Consider the following 20,516-nt stretch of genomic DNA (forward strand, 5'->3'; position numbering starts at 1 on the left):
CTTTATGCTACCTCATCAATAGTGAGAAAGGGACCTCAGTGAGGAGAAGATGAAATAGAGATTGGGGACAATGACAGGAGATGCTAATCAAGGACATGTATAACTCCTGCCCAACTAATATTGGAGCTCACACATTTCCAGTTGCATATTCACAGGATGGCTATACCATATTTTTCTATCAATGATCAGTAATACAGAAGTCAGAAGGGAAAATACGACTAGATTAGATTATTTTGCTTTTTCTAAAGAATGTTTATTTTGAGGGAGGGAAGGAGGAAGAGAGAGAGAGAGACAGAGAGAGAGAGAATCCCAAGCAGACTCTGCACTGTCAGCACAGAGCCCCACATGAGGCTTGAACCCACAAAATGTGACATCATGACCTGAGCTGAAACCAAGAGTTGAACACAACCAACTGAGCCCACCCAAGTGCCCCATAGATTGGATTATTTTGGCCATTTGCAAGAATGACAAGAAAACAATGATATTTTTAATCATAGAAGAAATAGTTATTTCTTCATGATTGTGATGTTTACCCATAAAATCTAGGTAATGACTTGGCTTCAGAAAAAATAACGAGGCAGAAGAGAGTGAACTGAGAACTTGAGAAAAGAGAAAAAAAAGAGAAACAGAGGAAATCAGAGTCTGGAAGCTTTGAGGAGGTGAGAGGGTAGCATATCAGCATTAAAAAAAAAAAAAAAAAAAAAAAAAAAAGAGGTGGAGAAGGTTTGCATAATGACAGTTTTCCAGGATGTTATTCTGGGACTGAGTAGCCAAAACAGTAGAGTAGTAATGAATGTGGAAGTCTACTGTGGGCAGGAATTTAGATAATTCTAGGACTGAGATTTTTTTTTTCTTAGTTAAATTTGGCTGAATATTCACTCCACATTTCACTCATCATTCAGTAGAAAAGCAATATAAAATGACTATAAACCCTACTCTATATGTGTTTTTTTTTTTATTCCTTATGGAAGTTAGCCAGGTAGCACCATTTCTGCTCTTCTGAAACAATTCTCAAAGTAAAATTTTAGTAATTCTGATGAAATTCAGCTTGAAGAACCCTCTAATAGTTTTTGCTCTAGAAAAATGATTTTCAAAGTGGGCTCCCCAGCTAACAGCATCAGTATCACCTAGAAACTTGTTGGAAGTAAGTATTCTCAGGCCATACCCTAGACTTACTGAACAGAAACTCAAGATGGGGCTAGCATTCTGTGCTGTGGTTTAACCAGACCTCCAAATGATTCAGACACTCACCTGAGTTTTAGGACCACTGCTCAAGAGGTTATTTACACTAATTGATTGAATCATTTTTTTTTTTTTTTGACACCCATGGTTTCCTACCAGTCTTTGTTATTCACTTCTTTCTTCAGCCATTTTCTTGAAGGTAACTACAAACACTACAACACTACTATTTTAACACCCAGTGTATTTAGCTCGGTATCCCTGTTTGGCAGAGGCTCCTTTTAGCCATGGGAGATCAAACCTGTTTACTATAAGATAAATGGAAGCACCATTAGAGGGTGCAGCAAAATAAATAAAGTACATTAAACTCAGTTGGAACACACAGAGTGCTTATTGGCTGAGAATGTTGGCCTTGTGACTGGATAATATTCATGGGATTAGAATAGGTCACATAATCCGCAGTGCTTGCTGCCATGGGTTAAGAGCATAGTCTGGATGATAGCATAAGGTAAGATATTTAGCTGTTTATAAAACATATTTTATAAAATATTTTGGATTTAAATAGCATTATAATGAGCCAACACAAGAAAGGCTGATTTAAATGGGATATGGATATGTTTTGTTTTTTGGAGGAACACTTTTTTTTTTTCTTTTGATGGAGGTTGAGGGAAACACTGAGATTTCCTATCATCTGTCTTAATGGGATTGGCCAAATATTCAGGTACATCTACTTTTGACTTCTCAATTTAAATTTCACCTTTTTGAGAACAATTATTAGAATGTTTCTTTTTAACTATGTATTTTCTAAATATAGTACTACAAACTCATTTATTCAGATTAGAGTAATTTATTATAATTTGGAAATGACTGGGTTGAAATTAACATTTCTATTCTTTCTGAAAAAGGGTTTTCCAAACATATTCATATTTAAGGGGAACTATTTAACCTCCTCCAGCAAATGGCATGCTTTCAGTTATCATAACAGAATGGATGTGAATGCACACATGCTCAAATTTATATACAGAGGAAATTGGACTATCCTATCTAGAACATGTATTTCCTGGATAAGCTGATTAGAAATTGTTGCTATGAGTGTAGTAACACTAGTCTTTACTCTCTTAGCCTCTTTCTTTAAGTCTGATGTATGTAGATTAGAATAAAACCACCTTTAAAAACCATTAAAATACTTTAATCAGAATATTTTTACTTCAGTCATTCTCCATTATTAATCATTATTGTAACTAAATTTTTTTATTCATATAACACCATTCCTTCCAATAGGAAGTTAACAATTTTTTTCTCTTTTTAATTTAGAGTTTTCTTCAACTTCCTGTATACCTTTTACTATTGCCAATATTTTCCTAAAATTTCCTCCCCCAAGTACATAGTATTTACAAGCTTACCTATTTTTTTTTCTGCTAATGCTAGGAAACGAACCCTTACTCTTCTACCTAGAAGGTATCTGAGTATAAAATTCACGTCCTAGGTTTATTGTATTCACTCAACCGGACAGTTTAATTTATATTGAATATGCATACATTCAAATGGTATATAGTTATGTATGTATTTATCTACATATACATGTATAATTGCATATTTAATTTATACAAACACACACATGCAAAAAGAGTGAGAGAATGAAAGAGGAGGGGAGAGAGGGAAAGAGGAGGTGAAGGAGAGTAGGGGAAGGGATTTTTTGAGTACATAGATAAAACAAATATTACAAAAGAGCACATAGGGGCGCCTGGGTGTCTCAGTCAGTTAAGTGTCCAACTTCGGCTCAGGTCATGATCACATTGTCTGTGGGTGACAGCCCTGTATCGGGCTCTGTGCTGACAGCTCAGAACCTGGAGCCTGCTTCGGATTCTGTGTCTCCCTCTCTCTCTGCCCTCTCCTGCTTGTGCTCTGTCTTTGTCTCTGTCTCTCAAAAATAAATAAACATTAAAAAAATTAAAAAAAACAAAAGAGCACATAAAACAAATCAAGTAAATTTTTTTATTCCTTGGTCAAACTATTGGCTCATGTAAATAAATAATGAATCACAGGTAAATGCAGATTGTACTTTCAGGATGTTATTCATTTCAGGTAGCCTTAGCCCTGTTGCAAATTCTTTTACAAGAGATAAGCCAAGAAACAGATTTTCTCTCTTCTCACACTCTGTGCTCTGTACTCTCACCAGAATAAATGTTGCACCCAACTGAACATCAGTGTGGTGCAAAAACAGAACTTGTTCTCCAGGAGCCAACCTGCAACTCTGTAACCAGGAAGAATAAAAATAAACTCTTTTCTTAGAAGTGCTAATCCATTTTTCTGAGGCTGTGTTGTCTAACAGAGTGCATTTAGGTATGCTTGAAACCGTGAGCCCTCTGGGGGAATATCAGCCCCACACAACTTGAGGCAATCATTATTATAACGGGAGCAGCTCTCTGGGTCCAACATATGGACCACAAACTGGCAGAGAGCCTGAGCTCTCCAAGGAAGGACGCCAGTGGCCCTCTCTCGTTTCCTTAGCTGTTGGGAGGATATTTCAGCTCTTCAGCATTTTCCCTTCCTGACCAGCTTTTCCCAAGATAAATCTTAGCTAGGACCATATGTTTCAAGAACAAAAAAAACAGCTTCTGAATTATTACCGCATAGTGTACTCTTGCCCAGGAAATTCAAGCTGCTTAGGCACTATAATCATAGCACCAAGGCAGAATTTGAAAGAGCAGTGAACCTGATTTCACAACCCTTTGTCAAATGACACTTGCCTATAGAGCATAGGACTCCTTGGGAATTTCCCTGAGATAAGAGAAAATGTTGCTTATAGCCCTTAGGTATTTTGGAATCATAATCCTGACTGAATGACCAATTCTCAGATAATGTTGAGTCCACAAGTATTACTGGAGTTTGGGGAGGTCAGTGTTTTCCTGTAGGCATTTTGTTGTTGTTGTTTAATTTAGAACCACTGAATGCTTATAATTATCAGGAATTGTGCTAAATGCTCGGGATATAAAGATATCTAATAAGGTAAATGGGCACATCACCAAAAAACTGCAAAACTGTACACAGGAGTATTTATAGGGATCCACATGGAGTTGGACAGAATCCAAGGGAAGAGCATCTAGATGTTTCATAAAATGATACATGAAAGAAAATAGAGTTGCATCTTAAAAGAACTGTAGTGTTATATAGAGTGAATAGTAGGAGAATGGATGGGCATTCTGGGTTGAGGACACAGCATCAACAAGGAGGCAAAGAAAGGAAGATACAAGAAAAGAATAATGAGTGGTTGTATTTTTGTTTATCTTGGAGGAAAATGGTCAAGAAGCAATGGAAAAGCTAATTCAGAAGATATGGACAGCGACAGCTAATAAATATTCTTCATTGACTATGTTCATTCAGACATTCAGTACAGTGGGTTAAAAATGGGCACACTTTTGACACTCTCCTCATCAACATCCCTACCTATTAAATCTGGGCCAGCCTTATCAACTTGCTTGGTTAATAAAATATGATTAAAGTGACCTTCTGAGACTTCCCAGGTTCTGTCCTAGGAATTGTTTTCTACTGTGGGCCTCTCAGAATTCTTGTTCTTAAAATCCAGCCACCATGCTGTGAGGAAGCTCAACCAGCCACATGCAGATACTTTCACAGAAATAGAAGTTCCTTCCCAACTGCACTGGCTGACCACCCAGCCTACTGTCAATCCAACCTTGCTAGGCATGTAAATGACCCATTCTGGCAGTAAATGCTGCAGCCCCAGCTTACCTACACCGGCTAGTGCTGCATGGAGTAGAGGTGAGGCTTTGCCCAAATTATAATTTTGAATAACGTAAAGACTTTGGAGGTTATTTGCCATGCAGCAATATAATTAACTGGAACAATCAGTCAGTATTTCTAAGTGCTTACCCTATTCTTAAAATATAAGGTTAAGGAGTTTAGACTTTAATCCTGACAAAGATTTTCCGCTTGACCAACCTCTAGCCAGACTCCTCTAGTCCTTCCTATTGACTAGGTCTCTACCTTGGCCTATAAGCACTGCAGACTCTCAACACAAATAATTCTGTCCACTCACCTCCTCCCACATTAAAAGAACTAAACAAACACTAACATATTTACTGGCAGCTCAAAGCCTCATCCCTAGGATGACTCTAGTCTCCCTTAAAGTGCCTGCCTGAGAAAACTCAAGGGTCCCAAAAGGACTTACTGTTTCCTTCTAGCCAATATCTAAAGATAGGCTTTAAACATCTTTTCTTCAGAGCATTTCCTAAAAGGGGTTTCGATTGAAATTTTCCCCTGTCCCTTTGAGATGTATATTTATTGCCTTCAATTCACGAATATCTTTCTCAAGGACCTGAAAGTCATTCCTTTAAAATATGAACATCAGAAAGGATATTGTCTCAGTTTCTCAGTATCTGTGGGAGGACAGAGTCCTAACTTCCTTATTTGCCTGCTATCAGACACAGTGGGTCTAATCAGCATTTACACAGATCAATCCTTTGTAATTTTTCTCTTCCCTGATTCTACTGACCCCGACTTTGCCCCTCTTCCTACTTGCTCGCTCTCCCTTTAAAATACCCAGTCACCTCTGGACCAATAAAAACTGAGTTCAGTTCTTACTGGGTCCTCTTCCCTATTACTGATTAAAATCTGTCCTTACAAGTTAGTGTCCAGCTTTGTTTACCTCTGACAATCCTAAGTCAAATAGATTTCAGCTTTAAAGTTACCTCCTTGTCAATGGTAGTGGCTGTCTCATACAGGTGGATTCTAGACTTAACATGAACTAAAGCAGAGATCACTTCTTGATGATTGTCAGAGGGAGAGAAGATACTTGTCGTATCATATGTGCTAATGGTTTGCTGAATCTGCTGCAGTAAATGTTAAGCTTCTGAAAGTTTGTTGCTTCTTTTTTTTTGTTTTTAATAACTTCTTTTGGCAGCTTAGTTTAAGACAGCTATAAGAGATACAAACTAGAGTTAGGGAGACTAGTCCAGAAGTGATCAGTGTTTCAGGAGAGAGAAATGGAAGGCCTGGACTGGGGCAGTGGGATGGACACAGGACATGTGATGAGAAGGATGGAATTCAGCAGAGTCCAGTGTCACCCCCAGGTTTCTCTAGCTGGCCTCTGGGTGACTACTTGTGACATGACGTGAAATGGAGGAGTAGCCAGCCAGCCAGCAGGTGGCAGAGAAGAACAGGATTACACATTATGGGATATGTTCAATCTTAGGGCCTGGGGACATGTATCTAACTGTCAGCTAAGTGTCACATTACATATTCAAGTTTGTAATGTAAGAAGAGGTTTTCTACAATGATAGAGATAATGTTATCATAACCATACAGATGGTCACTGAAAGAAAAAAAATGGAGGAGAGCTAAGAGGAGAGTGTATGGATAGAGAAGTGGCAAGAAGACTGAAATCTGGCTAACACTTATATGAACAACCAGAAGAAATAAAATCTGTGAGGGTAATGGAGAAAGAACAGGGCAGAACTTTTAGCAGAAGCAAGAAGGTATGGTGTCACAGAAATCCAGAATTTTTAAATAGTAACCAACACTGTCAGATGATACAAATGGTCTCCTTAGATAAGGGCTGAAAAAATGCTCATTGATTTGACAGTTAAGAGGTCATTAGTGACTTTAACAAGAATAATTTTAAAAAATTAAGTTTATTTATTTATTTTGAGAGGGAGACAGAAAGTAAACGGGGGAGGGGCAGAGTGAGGGAGAGAGAGAATCCAAAGCAGGCTCCATGCTGTCAGCACAGAGCCTGATGAGGGGCTTGAACTCAGAACCTGAGATCATGAGCTGAGCCAAAACCAAGAGTCTGACACTTAACCAATTGAACCACCCAGGTGCCCCAACAAGAATAATTTTAATAACTACCATAGCTACATGAATTAGCTTTTTCTGAGGACCAACCAGTTATTTAGCTCATGAAGTCACAAGTTGACAACCTTGGCTGGGCTTGGCTAAGTAGTTCTTCTAGTCTGGGACAGACTTGAGTAATCTCAGTTGAGCTGGTAGCTTCCATGGCTTGAGTGACTGGGGCATCTGCCTACATGGTTTCAAATCATCTGGTAGTCTATCACTGGCTCATTCAGGTGAAATTCACAGGGTTCCGAAGGTAAGAATGGATGTGCTCAAAGATACTTAAAACTTTGCCCATAAAACATATAACATCCTTTCTCCAGCACTCTATCTACCAAAAATAAGAGTCTGCCCAGATTCTAAGGGTGGAAGAGTTTCTATGAATTGCCGTTTTCTCAGTCTCCTGCAGCACCAACAGACAGTTCTTGGGGTTCTGGTTATCTGCCATAGCCACAGCCCTTTATGGACAAAAATGGCCTCAAGTTATTTCAGCATGAGCTTTTTATAATGTCAGAGCAAAAAGAGCATGAAGCATTTCTATAGACCTTTACATGTACAGACAGTTATAGGCTGAGAAACTTCCCCCTGCCCCACCAAGGCAGCAGAGGAAGCAGAAAGGTAAGTCTTCATTTTTAATCTAGTCTCCTTAGTTTTTAAATGCAAGTTCAGAAAACTTTTTCCTTCCAGTAATGGGAGGGCCAGGTTATTGGCATGTCGAAAACTTTAAACAGCTGGATAAAATATTACAAAAAGAAAAAAAAATGCTTCTTAAAGACATCACATAGACAACGGGATAATAAGGAATTACCAGGCCAAAGTGAAAAAATAACAAAAACCAGAGATTTATGCCAGCACAGAAAGTGATTCTGCCCTGAAGGTATATGACTTTCTGGCAGACACCTTCTGAGAACGGGACCAAAATCAAAGGCCAGAAGTACACAACCCCGGGAAGTTGAATCTGATTCCTTCTTGGTCAGCCAGACCCTAAAGAGTTGATCCTCAGGCTGAGGGTCAGCTGGAAGTGGCAGAGCTTGGGTAGAATTACAGTCAGGTGTTGAATTATCCGTATCAAGCCCTGAACTTGATGCAACAATGGCCTTTCTCTTTGAAAAATTGCTTGTCAAATTAGTCCAAAAACAGTTTTCAAGTAGAAAGTTCATCACATGAAAAATAATAACTAGGTGCAAATATATGCCACACTCCATGAAGATATGCAGAAAGGGCAGAAATGGAAACAGAAATGCAGCAAAAGGCAAAGAGATCAGATGTTGGAATAATTAGACACCAACTGCAAAACAGCCATGCTGATAAAACTTCAATGAATGAAGGACCAACTGAAAGATATTTGCAGAGGGCTTAGGACTACAAAAAGTGACATAGTAAATTAAAAAAAAAATTCTGGGAAAAATGCAGAATAGAAATTAAAATCTCTGTGAGTGGGCTTAACAAGCTAAGGAGAGCTAAAGACAGCCATGGTCTACAGGAAGATGATTTGAAAAGAATTATTTAGAAAAACCAGAAAGACCCAAGGAGGAGACTAATAACCATGGACAACAGGGGTGCTGGGTGGCTCAGGCGGTTAAGCACTCAACTCTTGGTTTAGGCTCAGGTCATGATCTTGTGGTTTGTGAGATCAAGCTCCATGTTGTGCTCTGTACTGATAGCACAGAGCCAGCTTGGGATTTTCTCTCTCCCTCTCTCTCTGCCCCTCACACATGCAAGCATGTGCTCTCTTGCACTCTCTCTCTCTCTCTCTCTCTCTCTCTCTCTCTCTCTCAAAATAAATAAATAAACTTAAAAAAAACCATAAGCATGAATGACACCCTAACAAGGTCTGGGACAGGCGATCAGAGTCTTAGGTAGAGAGAAGAGAGTCTACGGGTCAGCGAACATCTGAAGAGACAGTGGTTGAGAATTTTCTAGACCCAAAAAGACAGTAATCTGCAGATTCAAAAAGCCCACAGATTTCTTGCAGGGTACTTAAAAAGAAATCTGCAACTAAGTACATTACATTGAAGGTGCAGGAAAAAAAAAAAAAGACGAAGAGAAAAATCTTAAGAGAGGCCAGAGGCAAACAAAAAAGAAAAGATTATCTTCAAAGGAGCAAGAGTTAGACTGACAGTTGCCTTGTTAACAGTAACAAAGTAAGACAAATGATAGAGGAATCATGTCTTCTATGTGTGAAAGAGAATGATTGCAACCCAGAAAACATTTCATGAATGTTGGTGAAAAAGGGTTGTTCCCAGTCAAGCAAAGGTAGAAGGGTCATTGTGACAGATTTTACTTCAAAAGAAAATCTCGAGGTTGTACCTCAGGCAGAAGGAAAATGATCCCAGGCATGTGTGGGGTATAAGAAGAAATAAAGAGCAAATAAAGTATGATTGTTTGGAAAAAATACAGATTTGGGACTGAGTGATCTCTTAAGTCAGGAATTGCCAAACTTTGTCTATAAGAGCCAGAGTGTAAATATTTTAGGCTTGTATACCCTATGGTTTCTTTGGGGAGTATTCTGCTAATACAGTGAAAAACTAACCATAGGCAATGTGTAAAGGTAGGAGGATATGGCAGTGTTCCAACAAACTATGTTAAGAGAAGCAGGAAATGGGCCACAAGTGTCCTGCAGGCCACGAGTTTACAGATCCTAACTTTAGCGAACTTCCAGCTCTACTCCTGAGCTCTTTTGGTTTACCTCCATGCTTAACGGGCAGACACAAAGGACCAAACAAGTGCCCAGCCTTTCCTTTACTATTGCAGTTTAACATTTACAGGACCAGTACCCATATATTTAGCATAGGCTCTGAGTCTTTCTACAGACACAGGTCAGAGTGATACTGGGAGGTCATCACATAGCTTCCTCTTATGTCTACTTAATTTATGTAAATTATAAGAAATATTTAACAATAATGAAGCAGCTAAAATGGCTTTCTGAAATACACATCTGATAATGCCATTTCCCTGTTTATATTTTTTTAAGGGCTTCTTTGTGGTCATCAAGCCCCAATTCCTCACAATGGCATGAGCACCCTTGTGACCTGGTGTTGATATTTCCTGCCTACTGTGGCCATTTGATTCCCACTCCATCCAAGCTCATCTCACCACTTAACCTGGGCATCATGGTCTCCTGAGCTTGGTGCACTGGATGCTGCTGTAGGGTGCATGAGCTGTTTGTACTGATCCTTCTCCTCAACTTTGTCTAGTTGACATAGTCTTTCAAGACTCCACCCAGGTTGTTCTTTTCCAGAAAGTGATGATGCCCCAAATCCAGCACGCACAATTTCTCTGGACTCTTAGGGCTTGACTGTAGTCCCCAAGCACAGTGAGCCACACAATATGTCCTGTGTGTCTGATTTCCATGTGAATCTGTGATTTCCTTAAGGATCTCTTATGTATGTGTCCCAGCTTGCTGTAGATTGGGCATGCAGTTAAGTGTGTATGCGTGTTTCGAGGAATGACTGGATAAAGCAAAACAAGAACAACACTAACCAAAAAAACCCAATGAAACTGGTATCCTTGAGTTTATTACAGAATCAATCTAAATCAAAATGGCCCATTAATCAAATAACCCATAAATATCTATTGAGCATGATTAAACAGAGGTCAAATTAATCAAAATATTATTGTAGAGTAATTATGGTGTTATGTTTTCTGAAATTTAACTAATCACTTGAGTGATTTAAATTATTGGTAATACTTAAATATGTCTGCAATGTGAATGAATGTGTGGAAATAATGGTTATGGGTATAAAGACAAAAGAAACTTTTTGTGTTAATGAAGTGCATAATTTGGAACAATTTAAATATTCATATCAGTTGGCCAAATTTGTGTGTCTATTACAAATTCAGGACTGTTTAGGTTAGCAATCCCTTCAGTCAGTTATTTTAATTTTTAATTTTAAAACATAATTTTAAAAGTGAGCATTGGGGCGCCTGGGTGGCTCAGTCACTTAAGCCTCTGACTTTGGCTCAGGTCATGATCTCGCACTCTGTGAGTTCGAGCCCCCCATTGGGCTCTGTGCTGACAGCTCAGAGCCTGGACCCTGTTTCAGATTCTGTGTCTCCCTCTCTCTCTGACCCTCCCCCCATTCATGCTCTGTCTCCCTCTGTCTCAAAAATAAATAAACGTTAAAAAAAATTAAAAAAAAAGAAAAGTGAGCATTTATAGACTCTATACATTGTTTAGATATTTGGTTATTTTCAGTCACTTCAATTACCTTTAATAAGCACTGCATTGTGCAAACTGCAATTTGTTTATGCCTGCCTATATTAGAGTGTGTTCCATTTGTTCATTGATTTAAAACACATAATGGAACTTCTGGTATGATGTTATTTCCCTTTAATTATTTCTAAAATAAATGACTTTAAAACAGTTTTACAATATTTACCCTATTCTTTTTTTTTAATAACAAATTTCCAATAATGATATGTTTGTGATATTGCAGCATAATTTTCTTTTATTGCTTATTTCAGTAATGTTTAATGTTTTCATGTAATATGGAGTTAATTTAATATTGACTAGTGTGAAATGAAATCATTTGGTGTTCATTTGAATGTCACATATATTTTCTTAAATGTTTCATTATAATTTAACAATATTTAATAGGCACTAAAAACAGTTACCTATGTACTCGCCTTACTTCCTTTAGCATGCTGTGCTTGTGTCTTTGAATTTAAATGGTGAGCGCTATTGTCTCAGGACTTTATGGGGTGGGTGATGGTAGAGGAGTTTTCTTAAAGATACCTAAGTAAATCAAAATAATAATAATAATAATAATAATAATAATAATAATAATAATAAAAACCTTCCAAGATTATTTCTGTTTTCCCCCTACATTTAAGAAGCTTAGTTTGATACTTATAGAAAAATATTTTTGAGAGACTTAAAAAAGAAACTGAGTAAAATAATTGTCTCCAGGGCAAATATTTTCTAGGGTAGATGGGGCATTAAGCCACTGTAAATACTTGTTAGTTCGTTTACCAGCTTGATAAGCAAGGAGAAAAGTCCTCAAATAATAGGTAAGTAATAGTTGAGATGTTAGAGTAAATATGTGGAGCAGCAAAATGTGGATGGCTTGAACTGTTCTCCAGGATAAGAGGGTCAGCATGTTTTGGCAGTGCACCTTACTTCAGGGCCCTAGGTTGCCAAAAAATCAGGTAAAACGTGTTAAAAGTTAAAGGTTGTAATCTGACTTCATCAAGTTATTTCACTTCTTTGGGTCGCAAAATTTGAAAAATCGCTTTTCAACTTTAAAAAAAGGAGCTTGGTCAAAACTAAGCATAGTCTCTTTAATTCAAATACATGAAATGAAGGGATTTTGAAGAGGAGCTAAAAGGAGCTAAAAAATGGTTTGATAATTTGACCAAATTCCTAGTTTAGCGATGGGTCAGATGCCATGTCTGACTCAAGGAGGAGCAGAATTTTGTGCTTGGCTCCTTGAAGTTCATGGTAAATGTGGTATGGCCTCATCAATGATTATGTAATCCCCCCTTTTTATTATTGAATCAGAATTATAATTGTTTTCACTGTCACTAGCTAATATATGGTGAACAAAATCAAGATTTTGCTTATGATGTTTTGATTTATGCCCAGTTACATATCAGATTACAGTATGTAGTCCATTCTATTGTACATAAGTGTTTAAGAACTGTGCATATGAAAAGAATCAGGGAGCTGATGGTGTTTATAGAGATGAAAGTGACAATGGTGGTGGTACCAACTTTTCATAGATGTAGCTGTGAAACTCTGAGATAAAATTGTGCCAACATATGAAAAAAAGAAAATACTACATTTTGGTAAAGAAATGAAAAAAAACAAACAAACACTCCCACTGTTACTACAGTTTTACAACTACTTCAGAGAGCAATTATGCAATGTGGTGGAAAAGGCTAACAGTCTTATAATCTATATCCAAAAATAAATATTCTATGTATTAGACTTTCACATATGAACAAGAAGGCATGTGCCAGACCAATAGTGCTCACTGTTTCATTATTTATAGTAATAAAATTATTAACAACCTAGCATTCATCACAGGAACATGGAAGAGTACATTGTGGTATATTGGTAAACGGAATACTACTGTAGGGGAGGAAACATTTTCCTGACTTTCTTAGGGTTCCTGGCTGGGTCTGAAAATTAAACTGACAAAAAGAGAGTAACAGGAGAAAAGTATGTATGTTTATTTAATATAGGTTTTAAGTTACACAGAAGCCTTACAAGGAAACAGAGCCTAGTTAAACCTAAGTGTTTTTACTCTAGGTTTGATGAAAAGTGGATAATTGTAGAGAAATGTGGAGGGCCAAAGAATATGAGATAGGTGTAGTTAAACTGGAGGAAAATTAGCAAAGCCTGCTTATTTGGATTCAACTGGTATCCCCACATCTTTGGAGACAAAGATGCTCCTTTACTGTGGGTATAGGGAGGGCACCTCTTACATGAGGGTTTTATGACCTGCTTTGGGAGAGAAGTGGAGGTGGAGATGAGAGTGACCTTCCTGCTCTGCTGTTTTCTCAAATTCCTTAAACTTATATTATTTAGTATGCCAAGGTGCCATATCTTGGGGTAGTGTGTCCTGAGTTCCAACACCATGTACTAGTTGGAATGAATTTGAGTTAGCTCTACCAACATAAATGAAATACTGAGTAAAAGCAAGGCACCAATATTACATGTAGTATAATCCTATTTAAATAAAGGGAATAAAAACCAAAACACTATGGATACACAATTATGCAATGAAAATATAGAACACATAATATATATGTATATATATATATATGTATATACAGACACATATACACATATATCTATCTAAATAAATGAACTTTTAAAAAATTAAAATATTTAAAAAAGCATTTGATTTTAAAATTTGCAGAGGACTTTACCTCACTTGAAACTTCCAACTTTGAGAAGCAGATAGCTTTAATTATTTTCATTATTTATTTTAAAAACCATGTGTCACCTATGATGATGAAAATAATTTGAAATCCAAAGTTGTAAAATACTGTTTGTTACTCCACAGATTTCAATAGTTTTAAATGGTCTGAAAAAAATTTTCATAATTATATATATATATAAAATAAATATAATATAATATAATATATATATATGTTACATATAGGAATGGTTATAATTTTAACACATAAGGGACCAATACCTATAGATTTAGCACAGTCTCTGACTCCCTCCCTCTACAGTCACAGGTGAGGATCTGGTAGACCTTTGGCTATTAAAAAAAAAAAAAGCTTTTATTTTATGTACACTGAATTTCCAAAAGTGATGACTTCAGAGGAAGAAGAAAAACTAATCCAGGAGAAGTCTAGAAAGGGGACCTTGAGTGTATCTTTAAATTTTTTTAATGTTTATTTATTTTTCAGAGAGAGAGAGAGAGACAGAGCAGTGGGGGAGAGTCAGACAGAGGGAGAGACACAGAATCTGAAGCAGGCTCCAGGCTCTGAGCTGTCAGCACAGAGCCCTACGAAGGGCTTGAACTCATGAACTGTGAGAGCATGTCCTGAGCCAAAGTCAGACACTCAACCAACTGGGCCTCCCAGGTGCTTCTTGACTGTATCCTTAATGTTTAATTTCTTTAAAAAATCAAAAATAGTTATTTCCTAAACTGTGGGCTAGATGGGCTGAATGGAAACTGGGCCTTTCAATTGTGAGTGTGGTACACGATTCACAGCAGCACCCTCTTAATTGCTTCCTGCACTCCATTTGGAATCCAAATTATCAAAGCACTCTTGACCCGGAATGGTAAGATTAAACTTAAGAAATGGTAGCCTAATTTTACTTGTTGAAGTTTTAAACTGTCCCTGAATAGTAAGAATTCAACCACTCTGCCTAAGGTGGTTAGAAATAGAATTTTAAGTAAAAAGCTGGTGTTTTCTGCATTTTGGAGCAGAGGGAGTTGCTTAACATAGGAAAAATCCTTCAATATTGCATTTTTGCTCTTTTCCCTGCAGTAAGATGGACAGAACTAGTAATTCTCAAATGCCTTTAAAGCTGCTAAGACTATTGGAGATTCAGAAGAGATTTAAGATCTCTGATTAAATTTTAGATTATGGACTGCAGGTGACAAACATGAAAATTATTTTTTAAAGGAGACCCTTTTGGCAAAATCCCCAGGGGTAACTATTTCTTTAGGGATTCAAAACAATCTTAGGATTTTGAACTGAATTCTAAACTGAAATGGCAAAACAGTCTTCCAAGTTCTCAATCTGATATTCTATTGATCATACTACACAATGACTGTATCAAAGGGCCTTTTGGAAATTTTGGCTCCCTGCTTGGACTTCCAAATATATGCAAGAAACAGTCGTTGATGAGCAGCTTTGCTTTCACTTTGTTTCCCTAAGTTTATTTATTTTATTGAGAGAGAGAGAGAGAGAGAGAGAGAGAAACAGGCATGGCTGAGAGCAAGGGAGGGGTAGAGAGATAAGGAGAATGAGAGAATCCCAAGCAAACTCAGCACTGTCAGTGTGGAGCCCAATGCAGGTTCAACATCATGAACCATGAGATCATGACTTGAACCAAAATCAAGAGATGGACACTCAACCAGGTAAGCCACCCAGGCTTCCCTTTATTTTCGCTTCCGAACAGCTTCTAAGGAAGAGTACCTGTGGGTTAGGTAGGCTATTTTAAACACCAGAGTGATTGGCAGTTAGTGTTAGCAATGGCAGACCTCAATAAAAATGTGTGCACTCTTCTTGCTGTATGTTTTATCTGACTATGGTCTCCCATGCACACAGCCTCATTTGCCCCCTCACCATCCATAGTCAATACCCACAGATGTCTATCTGCTTCTCACATCTCTCCTCTGAGGGGGCCAAGGATTTATCCAACTGCTTACCTAACTTCTCATCTTGGATACTCCAAGGGAATATCAAACTCACTTGTTCATAACATGGTCTTCCACTCCAAATGAAAGATTTATTTAGTACACACAATTTTACTGAATAGTAGCCTAGCTGGTCTGCAACTCAAGTCAGATACATAGGTATCACAGGCCAGCTTCTCCAAATCCCCTTGATTTTACGAACCTCCTAAATAGTACATGCATAAATCCTTTCTATATGCAAATCCCAGCGGCTCTCTTGACCACATAGTCTGTGCAAATCAACCGTTCTCTGTCTCCACCACCCCACCCTAGTCCAGGGTGCTTACATCTCTCTTCAAGAGGGCAACTTTGTTACCACTAAATAGTATGCTGTTATCCACATTTGATTCCCTTCTATCTGCAGCATTCAATTTGTTCCAGTGACCTGTAGGATTACTTGATCAAAATATATCTTTCTCCAGAAGGTTAACTGTAGAGTCAAGAAACTTGCTTGTTTTTCTCAGGTTTGTATTCCTAGCACTCTGCAATTGTATTACATTGTCATCCTGCCTTTGTGCCCTAAATTGTGGAAAACAATTTCACATGTGTGTTTATGAATTTTTTTCAGCATCAGCAGTGTCTTTGGTATAACCGCATATCTCTCATAGCTCAGTATTTTAAGTTGAATGGTACTTATCAAGACAAAAACATTTTGCTTTGTGTGTGTGTTTTTTAAAGCATCCCCCCCACCTTAAACTTGTAAGTACCAACCTTTTCCCCAGTCTTTAAAGAGATATTGCCAAAGTAGTAAGTAGACTGACTTGATTTTGATTACCTTCACTTGCTTCTCCTATTTTATACTAAATGAGCAGCAGATAACATGAAAAGTTACAAGTCAGTTGTAGAGAGGGAGAATATACACACTGAATATTTCCTGCGTGCTAAGTCTTACACATATTATCTTCCATTTCATTTGAGTAGCCCCTGGGTTGTTGAATATGATTTTTCTTTAAATTTTTTTAATGTTTATTTTTGAGAGAGACAGAGACAGAATGCGAGTGGGTTAGGGGCAGGGAGAGAGGGAGACACAGAATCCGAAGCAGGCTCCTGGCTCCAAGCTGTCAGCACAGAGCCCGACACGGGGCTTGAACCCACGAGCCGTGAGATCATGACCTGAGCCGAAGTTGGATGCTCAAGTGACTGAGCCACCCAGGCGCCCCGTTGAATATGATCTTTAATCACCTCTACTTTATAGATGAGGAAATTCATGATGTTTTATTAGGGATTCATCTTTTCCTAAATATCTCAGCAGATAAAAGTTTGAGCCACCATTCCAGTTGAAGACTCTGGTTCAAAAATCCCTGTTCTAATCTTTATAGACTATGTTCTCTCAAGTCAGGGTTGGCCCAGATTAACTCTTTACCAGGATTATTCAGTGAAAGAATTATAAATGGAATGAGGTTGATTTCAGGAGGAACTTTCCTCTAACATCCTATTATATAGTTAGGTAGGTTTGGAGAAGAAATTTTTCTTTTTCATGTATAGGCAGACCCTAATATAGTGATTCTTTACCAGGGCAATTCATGAGATAAACAAGGGAGAATTAATTTTTTTTAACATTTATTTATTTTTGAGAGACAGAGACAGAGCATGAGTGGGGGACGGGCAGAGAGAAAGAAGGAGACACAGAATTCAAAGCAGTCTGCAGGCTCTGAGCAAGCTGTCAGCACAGAGCCTGATGCGGGGTTCTAACCCACAAACCGTGAGATCATGACCTGAGCCGAAGCCAGATGCTCAACTGACTTAGCCACACAGGAACCTCGGTCGGGGAGAATTTTAAAAACCTGTATTTCTGAGGGTGAAATTCAGGTTTCGGTATTTTTAAAGCTTTCCAGAAGATCCCAATATGCAGATAATGTTGGAAAGTACAGTTCAAATTCTTTTTAGGAATGTATCATTACATCTTTAAATTTAGTATACAAATGAACACTAAATTGTAGACAGGCAAATTATCCTTTAATATGGGAGGCAGATTCAGGAACATTATGCTTACTATTTCTAAATGAAAGGAAAGATACACTTTCTGTTTAATATGTATCGTTTCCACTCATTATCAATAAATCCTTGCATCTCCCCAACAACTAGGGGAGAAAGAGTATTTTAGACACTTCAAATGCTCTTCATGGAGAAGATGCCTTTTTGCTGTTCTTGGGTTTTACACATTCGGTCCCAAATGTACGTGTGTGTGTCCGTCTGTATGTATATATTTAAGCAAAGTGTTAATTCGGTAATAGCACCAGAACACAATTTTCTGAAAAAAGGAGAGAGGCTCACAGAGAAGGCAGAATAGCAGTAGGGTAACAATATTGAATGTACCAGAGGCTGCTGTTTCAAGGGCACAGGTGAATTTAAAACTACTATACTCACATCTCCACACAGCCAAAATCACTCAAGGCAATAGAGTAAAGAATGGCTTCTATGAATAAAATATAAGCCAAGATTGTTTCTTTTAAGAAAAAAGACATATCTATGCTAAATCGTAAAACCTGTTTCTAGGACTGTTCCCTCTAGCTATGTTACTTGTCTGCTTGGCTTAGTCTGACTGTCATCTTCTTCAGCAGGGCTCTCTTTCAGATAACCATCAGGTGATATATGTGCTTTTTAAAAAAACAGATGGGAAAGAATGCATAAGTGTGCATTTATTCCATTTCCAATCTGTGACTCATTTCTGTCCTTTCGAAACCTATTGTTGAGTTCTACAGTCTCTTTTTCTTATTCTCAGTATCTTCCTGGTCTCTTCCAGATGCACAGCCATTGTCTCAACTTTGGGTTAAGCTCTCATGTGTACAACTGGACAGTCTCTCCTTGCCATCCTTACGATGCCTAGCTCTTCACTGCCTGGCCCTGCCTCAGGGGCACTGCCCATGACTGAGCACTTTGAACACTGCTGAACATTGAAATCTTCTGTTCATTGCAGAAAAAAACCAAACAAACAAGAAAGAATAAAAGAATAAATGAAAGTAAGCAAGCAAGCAAGAGAAAACCCAATGGAAAAAAAAAAAATTGAGTCCCTAGATTATGGGCCAGGGAATGCCCTCCCTTGTGGCTTCAGAATGTTTTAAACTAAGGTGATCAGCACTTCTGAACACATTGCATCTCTCCCGTGCCTCAGCCAGGCCCTCAGCTGCTGCTTCCCACCTTGCTGGACTGTGGTCCATCGCTAGCCTCTCCCTGTGCAGGGAGGCTCAGGGGAAAGAAGAAAAGGAAAGGGCAAGGAGTAAAAAACAAAGAGGATGAGAAAAAAAAATAGTTAAGCATGAAGGATAAGGGAAAAGTATACAAAAAAAAGTTTATAAACAAAGAAAAAAGAAAGAATGCTCTGTTGCTGACTCCTTGAAGAGCAAGGACATTTATGAATTCTAAGATAAGTGTTTAATTGGCAAGCAGACAATTGCATAAACATTGATTCATTAATTTCTATTTAGGAAGAGAAAATAGTCATTTAATTGCAAAGTTAGGCAAGTAACCTTTCGTCCTTTATAAATATTAATTTTCAAAATACTTAGAAAATTATTGGCATTGATTGGGCAGTTTTGTTTTTGACTATCTGGGAAATTTCATGCCTGGAGCCAATACACATTTTTATGAGGTGAAGGCTAAATGCACTGAAAATGAATGTGAGAAAATTTCAAGTTATTTAATGTACTTCTTATTTACAACCCAGGGAGGCAAAAAGAAGCAGCCAGTAAGTGTCAATATTTGTGAATTTAACTGCATTTTCAACAAATTAGTATTGTTACACTTACCTTTATACTTGTTATTCCTAAAGTAAAAGAGCCCATATACTGTAAGTAATGTCTTTATCTTTTTTATTATCGTATCCTGTTACCTGTTTCATAGCCAATACATAGTAATCGGTGGGTTATCATGCTAATAAATGTGTCTGATTGATTATAGTTAACATTGCTTTATACTCATTATTAGAATACAGGAATAAAAACATCAGTGTGCTTTTTATTGCAATTTATCATATCTGAATTAGCTTATGTGATTTGACATGGTGCTAAATAATCTATTGCCCTCTGGACAGAGTATGCTTGAGGTACTGTTTAATAATTCTCTGCCATATATTTGTTCTGAACATTGATCAAAGAAGATAGTGTGATCTAGTTCTTTTTAGTTTTATCGAAAAAATTACAATTCTGTAATGTACTAAATGAGTGAAATATAGCACCTGCTTCTGTGTGCTACTTAAGGATCAGAGGATGTTAAGAAATAATGACTAGCATTTGCATAGCTGACAAGCTAATTCCTAAACACAAAGAGATATGTAATGCCACATTTGCATGAAGTATTATCTCTTATCAGCACATAATGTATTTCTCATTATATTTTTATGAGCCCATGGGGTTTCATTGTGTTTGTTTGTTTTAGAGCATCCACATTTTAACCTAATAGATTATGATGATATAAATCTACCGGGGTATTAAGCTCAAATCAATTGTATTTAAATTTTTACACTATGGAAACATACATACTACATTTGTTAACAAACACCACATTGAATGCCTACAGGTAGGTGGTTATTTTATGCTGAATTCTGTATTATATGTGTATATAATGTAACCTATGAGACCAGAATTCAAATTTGCATCAAGTCAAAGCTTACAC

Source organism: Acinonyx jubatus, chromosome C1, assembly GCF_027475565.1.
Source record: "Acinonyx jubatus isolate Ajub_Pintada_27869175 chromosome C1, VMU_Ajub_asm_v1.0, whole genome shotgun sequence".
Lineage (NCBI taxonomy): Eukaryota > Metazoa > Chordata > Mammalia > Carnivora > Felidae > Acinonyx > Acinonyx jubatus.